This window comes from Rhinatrema bivittatum, unplaced genomic scaffold (genome assembly GCF_901001135.1).
Source record: "Rhinatrema bivittatum unplaced genomic scaffold, aRhiBiv1.1, whole genome shotgun sequence".
NCBI classification, from domain to species: domain Eukaryota; kingdom Metazoa; phylum Chordata; class Amphibia; order Gymnophiona; family Rhinatrematidae; genus Rhinatrema; species Rhinatrema bivittatum.
The window spans coordinates 1-10372 of record NW_021820735.1 but is presented as its reverse complement, the minus strand read 5'-3'; positions in this window follow the sequence as shown (position 1 = coordinate 10372).

Below are 10372 nucleotides of genomic sequence, written 5' to 3'. Positions count from 1 at the left end.
ATCCCCTGCACTCTCACACCCTCGCTGCCGGTTTCATCATGGCGCCAATAGCCTGTGTCACAGGGGCTACCGGTGCCATTGGTCAGCCCCTGTCACATGGTCACCGGTGCCATCTTGTGCTCCTACCATGTGGACAGGGGCTGACCAATGGCACGGTAGACCCCTGTGACATAATATGGGCAAAGGCTATCGGTGCCATTTTGAGTACTGGCATCGGCCGGCCGGAGTGCAGGAGGTCACTCTGGGACCCCCGTTGGACCCCCCAGGGACTTTTGGCCAGCTTGGGGGGGCCTCTGACCCCCACAAGACTTGCCAAAAGTCCAGCAGTGGTCCAGGAGCGACCTCCTGCATGCCGGCTGTCTGATACCAGTACTCAAAATGGCGCCGATCGCCCTCACCATGTCACAGGTACCGACGGTCGGCCCCTGTGACATAGTGAGGGCAAAGGCGATCCTCTGCCAGTATTCAAAATGGCGCCAATCGCCTTTGCCCTCACTATGTCACAGGGGCCGTACCTGTGACATAGTGAGGGCAAAGGCGATCGGCGCCATTTTGAGTACTGGCATCGGACTGCCGGCGTGCAGAAGGTCGCTCCCAGACCCCCGCTGGACTTTTGGCAAGTCTTGTGGGGGGTCTGGAGCTCCCCAAGCTGGACAAAAGTCCTGGGGGTCCAACGGGGGTCCCGGAGCGACATCCTGCACTCCGGCTGTCTCATGCCAGTACTCAATATGGCACCGATAGCCTTTGCACATATATGTCACAGGGGCTAATGGTGCCATTGGTTAGCCCCTGTCACATGGTAGGAGCACAAGATGGCGCCGATGGCCATGTGACAGGGGCTGACCAATGGCACCGGTAGCCCCTGTGACAAAAGCTATCAGCCCATGATGAACCGGCACCGAGGGTGTGAGTGCAGGGATGGCTCCCAGACCCCCTCTGGACCACCAGGGAGTTTTGGTAAGTCTTGGGGGGGTTCAGGAGGGTGGGGGGTTTGTTAAAATTTTTATTTAGGTGGCCGTATAATTCTGCAAATATTTGTGTATTCGTGGGGAATCGCTATACGTTTCGCTTCCCCACGAATACTACGAATAGTGCAGTATACATTGCGGATCGCCAATACGGCAAAAACAAATGCACACCCCTATGGTTGACTGTACTGCCAGTAGAGATGTGCTTCAGGGTAAAAATCTCATGTTGGGCTTCGTTTCGGGGCACCCCACGTGAATTTCGCTTTTCCTGCGGTTTGGGTATTTTTTTTTCAGGGGCCCTAATTTTCGGTTTAGTGCACACTAATTCCTAATAGTGCACGCTAACCTGGCAGAGTTAGTGTGCTCTATCAGGAGTTAGCTCGCACTAGTGGGAGTTAGCGTGCCCTACATCCCATTAGCAGTTAGCATGCACTAAATCAAAAATGATTTTTTTCCGAAATTTCAATTTCGTTGACATTGCCTAATTCAGGAAAAACGATTGCACATCCCTAATGGCCAATATGTTTATAATTTTCATTTTAAGTATTATTACACTAAACCAGCTATATCTATTTTTTATAACATAGCAAGTTAAGACTAAAGTTATTCGGGAACATATATACATTGAAATTTTCGGCTCAGTGTGCTGAGGCAAGCAAAAAAAGCAAACGGAATATTAGGAATTATTAAGAAGGGAATGGCAAATAAAATGCTGGATGTCATAATGTCTCTGTATCACTCCATGGTGAGACCGCATCTTGAATACTGTGTGCAATTCTAGTTAATGCATCTCAAAAAAGATATAGTTCCACTGGAGAAAGTGCAGAGAAGGGCAACCAAACTGATGTGTCATGGAATTGCTGCCCTATGAGGAAAGGCTAAGGAAGTTAGGGCTGTTAGTTTGGAGAAGAGATGACTGAGGTGGGATATGATAGAGGTCTACAAAATCATGAAAGGACTTGAACAAGTTAATGTAAATCAGTTATTTTCTCTTTCACATACTAGAAGGTCTAGGATACACACCATGAAGTTAGCAATTAGCTCATTTAAAATAAATCAAAGAAAATATTTTCTCTCAGCACATAGTTAAACTCTGGAATTCATTGCCAGAGGATGTGGCTACAGCAGTTAGTATAACTGGGTTTTAAAAGGTTTTAGATAAGTTCCTAGATAAAAAAAATCCTTATACTGCTATTAATTAATAAGCAATAGAGGCTTGAGATTTATTTAAGGTTTGGGTACATGCCAGGTACTTATGACTTGGATTGGCCACTTTTGGAAACAGGATACTGGGATTGATGGACCCTTAATCTCACTCAGTATGGCATATCTTATGTTTTTGTGTTCTTAAGAACATTACTGGCTTCATAAGACTTGGGGTTTTTCTGAGAGCTTCTATACAGCTTAAAATAACTAACATTATTGGCTTTATAAGACTTCAAATGACTAGAGAAGCTTATTATTCATTGCTGCTTGGACTTTGTGGAAAAAGATGTTGAATAGGATTTCTTAATTAAATGATTAAATGATTTTTGAATAATTTGCATGCATTCTAAAAAAATGTGAACAGATCATAAAAGTGGACCTGCATTTTACAGCAATATAGGTATGTGCTGACAGCAACAGTGGTCCTACATACAAACTAATAATATAGTAGTTATATGCACTTTACTTGAATTAGTAATTAAATTACCAAGATCCATTTTGTTTCTTTGACATTTTGAATATTGTTCCCAGTATGTTTATCCAGCTAATTTTAGGGCAGCTATAGGAGCTGACCAGACTTAGCAGGCTAATTTATCTGGCTAACTTTAAAAATCCAAGTTATCAGGATGACATCTGGCTAAGTTACTCCTCCTTATAATACCCTTACCTCTCCCCACCAATTAGCTGGCTATCTATTAGCCAGGTAACTAGTTGTCTGGCTCAGTGGCTGCTCTTCAGCAGGGCCACATATTCCATCACTGCTACTTAGCCAGTTAATTCCTAAATTAGGGCTTTATCTACTAAAGGTTTTCTCTGATTCAGTGTATATGAGAAAAATGCTTATTAAATGATGCTCTTAGTTGGCTAAGTAGCACTGAATATCTCCCTCTACATAGACATCAATGTGGATTTCTAGTTGAGCATAGTTCCAAAACTCTTTTGTTAACATTGAAGGGTATCTTTCTGTGGGAATTAGATAATGATGATGCTGTAATTTTAATACCTTGGGGTACATTTTCAAAGCCTTACGCATGCAAATCCCAGGGATTTACATGTGTGCCTGGCCAATTTTCAAAGACCCGGCCTCATGTGTAAATCCCCGGGATGCATGTAAATCCTGGGGCCTTGGAAAAGGGGCAGGGAAGGGACGGGGAAAGGGCAGGGTGGGGAGGGGAGGGGCATGGCTAGAGGTGCCCAGCACATTGGCCATTTGCCACTGTGCTGGGGGATTGTGTGCCGGCAGGGTGCCGGCTCATGCAACCTGCTCCTGCCCTGAGGCCCTGAGCAGGAGCAAATGGTAAGACAAGGATTGGAGGGTTAGGATAGGGCTAGGGCTAGGGGGTTGGAAGGTTAGAGGAAAGGGGTAGGAAGGTAAATATAGGGGGTAGGGAATTTCCCTCCCAGGCCGCTCCTAAATTGGAGCGGACTGGGAGGGAACTGCGGAAGGCTGTGGGTGTCGGCACGCATAGCTTGTACAAATGTGTACCCCCTTGCGTGAATTGACCCCAGATTTTAAAACATGCACCCACCGGGGCTCACATGTTATAAAATCACGTGTCCATGTGTGCACACTGGGTAGTGCGCTCACATGGATGCACACATGCATATTTTTAAAATCAACCCCTTTTTGAGTTAATCTGTGCTTATGATAGTGTAAGTCACAATACCTTGCCTGACAGGTTGTGAAGAATTGGAATTTATGGAAAGGACTTCAATTTGTTCATTTGTTTCAATTGGGGCATTAGATAGAAGTTAGAGTGACTGGTAGTCAATCTGACTGGGATGGTTTTAAGGTAGGGGTACCTCAAGGGTCAGCCTTTTCCTCAACACTATGTAATGTATATTTGCAGCATTTATGTGTTTTGATGGATGAACTTGGACTTACTTTAAGTTTTACAGAGAAGATATATAACTTTGCTTTCAGGTACATGGCGATATGGGTGACGTTCTGACTTTCATTACCAGGTCATTGAAACATGATGGCAGAAAAACACCATATGGCTCATCTAGTCTGCCTATCCATCCAATTAATTTAGCATTATATTTTCCATCACTTTCTTACTGATCCCCTGTTTTTATCCCATGCTTTCTTGAATTCAGATTCTGTTTTTGTCTCCACCCCCTCCACTAGGAGGCTGTTCCATGCATCCACCCCCCTATTTGTAAATAATATTACTCCTGAGTCTACCTACTTTCAACCTCATTACATGATCCCTTGTTCTACATTCTCCATTCTATTGAAAGAGGTTTACCCTCTGTGCATGGAAACCTTTGAGATTTTTGAAAGTCTCTATCTTATCTCCTTTACTTCGTCTTTTCTTCAAGGTGTACATGTTTAGATTTTTAAGTCTTACCCAATATGCTTTAGAATGAAGAACATTGACCATTTTAGTAGCCACCCTGTGAGCAACTCCATCCTATTTATAAACGTTTGAAGGGGTGGTCTCCAAATTGACCAAGGTATTCCAAATCAGGTCTCAACAAGGACCTACATAGGAATAATATCACCTCCATTTTTCTGCTGATCATTCTTCTCCCTATGCAGCCAAGCTTAATACTGGCTTTTAAATTCATCTTATCTACTTGTTTGTCCACCTTAAAATCATCAGATACAATCAACCCAAGATCCCATTCTTACTTTGTGGTTAGAAGACATTCACTTCCAATACAACTTTTTCTTGGATTTTAGCAAGCTAAATGCATTACTCTATACATGTTTTTGCTTTAAATCTTAGCTGTTAGTCATTAGACCATACCTTGAGCTTCATTAGATCCCTCCTCATGTTTTCCACACTTTCCTGGCTGTTACAGAGTTTGGTATCATCGACAAAAAGAGAAACCTTTCTGGACAAGCCTTCTTTTATGTCACTAACAAAAATGTTGAAAAGAATTAGTCCAAGGACTGATCTCTGAGGCACATCCCCCTCATCAGAGAAAACTCCATTAACCACTACACTTTGTCAACTCCTACTCAGCCCAGTTTCTAACCCAGTCAGTCACTCTAGGTTTTGACGATTTAAAATATCGTCCGATATATTTTAAATCGTCAAAAATCGTTAGGGCCACGATACAATACCAATTCCCCCGATTTAACGTTAAAAAATCGTAAATCGGGGGAAGGGGGAGGGCAGGAAAACCAGCACACTAAAACCCCCTAAAACCCACCCCCGACCCTTTAAATTAAATCCCCCACCCTCCCGAACCCCCCAAATGCTTTAAATTACCTGGGGATCCAGCGGTGGTCCAGAACGGCGGCGGTCCGGAACGGCCCCCTCAATTGAATCGTGTTGTCTTCAGCCGGCGACATTTTGCAAAATGGCCGCCGCAAAATGGCGGCGGCCATAGACCAAAACGATTCGACGCAGGAGGTCGTTCCGGACCCATGCTGGACTTTTGGCAAGTCTTGTGGGGGTCAGGAGGCCCCCCAAGCTGGCCAAAAGTTCCTGGGAGTCCAGCGGGGTTCGGGAGCGATTTCTTGCCGCGAATCGTTTTCCGTACGGAAAATGGCGCCGGCAGGAGATCGACTGCAGGAGGTCGTTCAGCAGGGGTTCCAGACCGCCGCTGAACGACCTCCTGCAGTCGATGTATCTAAAATGCAGAATGGCTCAAGGGAAGGCTAACTGAAAATAGCTTTTTTTCTGAAGAGTTTCAGTTCAGGAATGTGCCGTAGAAAGCCCTAGTATGTGTGGCCTGAAGACTTGCTCTTTACTGGTGGGTATCTGAAGGAGACCCTTGTCAGCTCACCTTAGAGCTCCCCCAGGAACATATCTTGTAAGCCTACAGGATATAGAGACAGGGCCATCATCTTGAAGAGCTCTAAAAACTGCCATCAACCTTTTTATCCTAAATCTCCTGAGGGACTGAAATCCCACAGTCAGAGTCTGACACATTAACAACTTAGTACAATCCTATACTCACAGAATCAAATAGTAATGGAGTCATAGCAGGATATGTGATCAATTACACAGTAATACACATATGTTGTCATCTACTTACATAATTGTGCAGTCTGAGAGAGATTTACAATGTTACAGCACGGAGTTTCATAATTATAAAGTCACCAAATGACAGTAAAACTGTTGAATGATTGCAAACAGAAATTTACAAAAGCATTGTGTTAAACCCTTAAACAGTTCCAGTTACTTTGTAACTGTTTTTCACATTTTTGCTGTTTTCCTTTTTTTTGCAAATACACCATAGAAAATGAAATCCAGAGCTGTATTTTAAGATACTTTTCATTTATTGAAAATATACTTATTTAAATCATGTCTTAAAAATATGATGAATAATTATTTTGGCAACTATAGGAGATCATTACAGGGGATTATTTTCAAAAAGATGTGTTGGATTTTACCTGTGTCTGCAGGTTAAGAACTCTAACTCAAAATGTCCCCTCATGTAGCAGCAAAAAAGTATTTCATGATGTGCGTTCCTGAAGCAGCTTAAAAATAAGAGTTCCTGCGGAAATGTTTAAATTGATGGAGGAAATTCTGCACATGCATTGAAGTTTCAGATATGCATGTGAATGCTTCCTCCTGTAAGTCCATCCTCAAATGTAGCCGGAATGAATATTCACTGGTACTTTTGCACCTGTTTAACGTTTGGTGGGATGTGAGAAGAAAACTCCCTGGGCTTTCTATCTCCTAATATTTGCTCTATTTTTGCAGGTACAAATGTAATCATTATCGTGCCACTAAGCATCTTATAGAAGATTTGCACCGACAATCCTTCTTTGCTGTTTATCAATTTTATTTAATTTGTGCCATAAGTATTAAAATGCATTGAAACCTGCTCTAATTGCATCTGTGGCACCACATAACTGAACATTAAGAGAGATTTGCTCCATCTGAGATTACTCAGACTTTCTGAATTGGTTCTTCAAATCCAGGTTGTGCTCAGCTGCAGACATGTGGGTACAGACAGATGATCAAACATGGTCTTCTCAGTTACTTATTCCTTTCCATTCAAAAAGAATACAAAATGCTCTTGAAATGCTTACTTTTAAAGTAAATCCTGCTTCTATTTGAAAATCCTGGAAAATATCAGAGCTTAATTTTTATTACCTTTCTTTATGTAATCTAATGACAGAATTTTACACTTGGTTTTTAGGAGATTTCAAATCACTTAATAAAGACTACAATCCCCCCTCCTTGTATATTTTTAAGCTGCTGATGTTTGTCTCTAGGTTTTGCCATGTTTTGAGCCATCATGAATCAAACTTAAGTTTGTGCCACTCTATCCATTATTAACTTTGAATATGGATTGGAGCAGTGGAGTCAACAATGAACTTCCTCTCAAAAGATGTAAGAACAGCAGAAAATATTTTGTAAATTTTTCTCTGGGAGTAATGAGAACATTAGCAGTGATGAACCTGCCCCAATATTATCCACTTAGAGTAAACCATACTTCAAGATTACTACCAAATCAAAGGCTTCCATGTCAAGCACAATCTTAAGAAAGCATTTGCATACTGAGAGTATATCATACTGGAGAACATTAGCACAGATTCTTATCACTTAATTTCTTGGCCAATGGTTTCTGCATCTCTGGCATGAATTGTCTGCTGAGCTGGAAGTGATTATATTGGTTAATATATTCTTTGGGATACGATCCCTTGATACTTAGATCTTGCTAATTCTCTTCTGAGTCTTAAGAATAATATGCAACATTTACGGGATAATTTTGTAAAAGTCTGAATAATTTGGAAGACAAGTATCCACAGATTTTATGTCAGTTTTCAAAGGGAATATACATGCAAACTTTCCCTTTCAAAGTTACCCTATCAACCCTACCTAAATAAAAACAACTTGCTCATTTGACTGAGCTTTTTTCTGGGAAAATTTATAAATATACTTCTGAAAATGCTATTTCCATTTTTGTGGAGATAAAGTACAAACTTTAATTGGCTCATATGAAGGGGGATACTTAATGACAACCCTGTCACAGTGTCCCAAGATAGTCAGTGGAAGAGGTTTGAATATGAGATTAAAAACATTATGTCAAAACTGAGGGCATTGTATTCACCTTTTTTTGTTATCTACAGCATGAGGGGATTTGTTTTTAAATTCTGATTGATTTAGTGAATATTTTATTCAAGACATTTTGGTTACTGATTGTTGCGCTAGAGGTGGACCCTTGGGGTGCAGGATTGGTACGACCCTCTGGTCAGATCCAGAGAGCACCCTGCCACCAGGAGGCAGAGCACACAAGGAGACAGAGGCTAGTTGGACCTTCGAAAATAACAGTCTGGGGTTTCCGCAGGTTGAGCCCTTGGGTACCCAGACCACATGGACTTAGGTGGGCCTCAGAGGGTCTCCCGGAGAGGTAGCAGAGAGGTGTGCCACCTCGAGCAAGGGTGCATGGCTGATGCAGAGAGGATGGACCAGACCTGAACTGGAGACTCCGGAAACCTCAGGGAGGTGACAGTTCAAGAAGGCTCTTCTGGAGGAACAGGCAGCGCCTGTGGGTCTGGTCAGATGAAGGCCACAGCAAGCAGGTCGATCTAGTGGTCACAGAAGGCAGGAAGAGGGTGTCTGAATACAGCAGAATGGTCAGAGCCAGGGTATCCATCCAGAAGTGGTCAGCCAAAGTAAGGGTCAAGTAAGGGCAAGCGAGGGTCAGTTCCAGGTGGCGGTAAATGTGGTTAGGCAGGCAGAGCTTCCAGGCAGTGGTGAACATGGTCAGAAGGCAGGCAAAGGTCAAGTCCAGGCAGCAGTCAGTCATAGTCAGGAAAGCAGGGGTCAGTACCAAGAATCAGTCCAAAGGGTATTACCAGGGAACGTGGAGCAGGAAGAAGACAGATGCTGAAGACACAGAGGACTATGGGAACACTGGAACACGGAGGCACTGGGTCACGGAGGCACTGGAACAAGGAGACGCTGGAACAAGGAGACTCTGGAACACAGGATCAAGGAACAGGCAAACTAAAAACACCGAGGTGTCGACCCGATTGCCAAGGCGAGGTTCTGGGGACAGAGCCTCGCCTTATATACTGGGGCTGTGTGATGTCATCAGAATGTGTCCGAGCCAGGTTTCCTGCGCTTGGCCCTTTAAAGTCAGCGACATCGGCCATGCGTATGCCTAGGGGCGGGGCCAAGGAAATGGAATTTGCGGAGTCCCTACAGGAGCTCTTCTGAGACGTCTGTGGCGTGGAAGAGGCCAAGGATGCCTGGGGAGAGCGTCAGGGAAGTCAGAAGCTGGTGGCTGTGGCAAGGCCGGAACTGGTGGAGGGCAGCATGAGGTGAGCAGGCCGACCGTGGCACCAACGTGGCCGGGACATGCAACAGTACCCCCCCCCCCCCCCCCTTATAGGCCTCCCCCTTATTGGTCTTGGTTTTTTCTGGGTGTTGACAATGGAACTCCTGGAGAAGATTCTTGTTGAGAATGTGGTGAGAGGGCTCCCAAAAATTCTCAACGACGAAGCCCTCCCATGAAAGGAGGTACTCCCAGTGACCTCTACGGTGATGAACAACCAGGATTTCTTTGACCTGAAGGGTGTCTTCAGGTTCCGCAGAGTGTTGCGTGTTCATCCAGGCCTTGAGTTCCCACAGGTGTTTTAACTCAGTTGCTGTGCCCATTCTTCCAGGCCTTGTGTTCCCACAGGTGTTTTAACTCAGTGGCGGTGCCTGTTCATCCAGGCCTTGTGTTCCCACAGGTGTTTTAACTCAGTGGCTGTGCCTGTTCATCCAGGCCTTGTGTTCCCACAAGTGTTTTAACCTGGTTGCTGTTCCTGTTCATCCAGGCCTTGTGTCCCTAGCTGGGATTGACCTCTGTGCTCGACTGCTGCACCTCTTCATCCAGGCCTTGTGTTCCCACAAGTGTTTTAACCTGGTTGCTGTTCCTGTTCATCCAGGCCTTGTGTCCCTAGCTGGGATTGACCTCTGTGCTCGACTGCTGCGCCTCTTCATCCAGGCCTTGTGTTCCCACAAGTGTTTTAACCTGGTTGCTGGGCCTGTTCATGCAGGCCTTGTGTCCCTAGCTGGGGATTGACCTCTGTCCTCGAATGATGTGCCTGTTCATCCAGGCCTTGTGTTCCCACACGTATTCTTATTTGTGAGAGATCCTAGGCTCCAATTCCTTTGTCATCAGCTGAAGTGCGTAAGTGCGTAAGTACAGTCGGAATTCACTAGACGCCAACGGAATTCACTAGACGCCAACGATATTCACTGGACGCCAATGTAAACACCGGGTACACACAA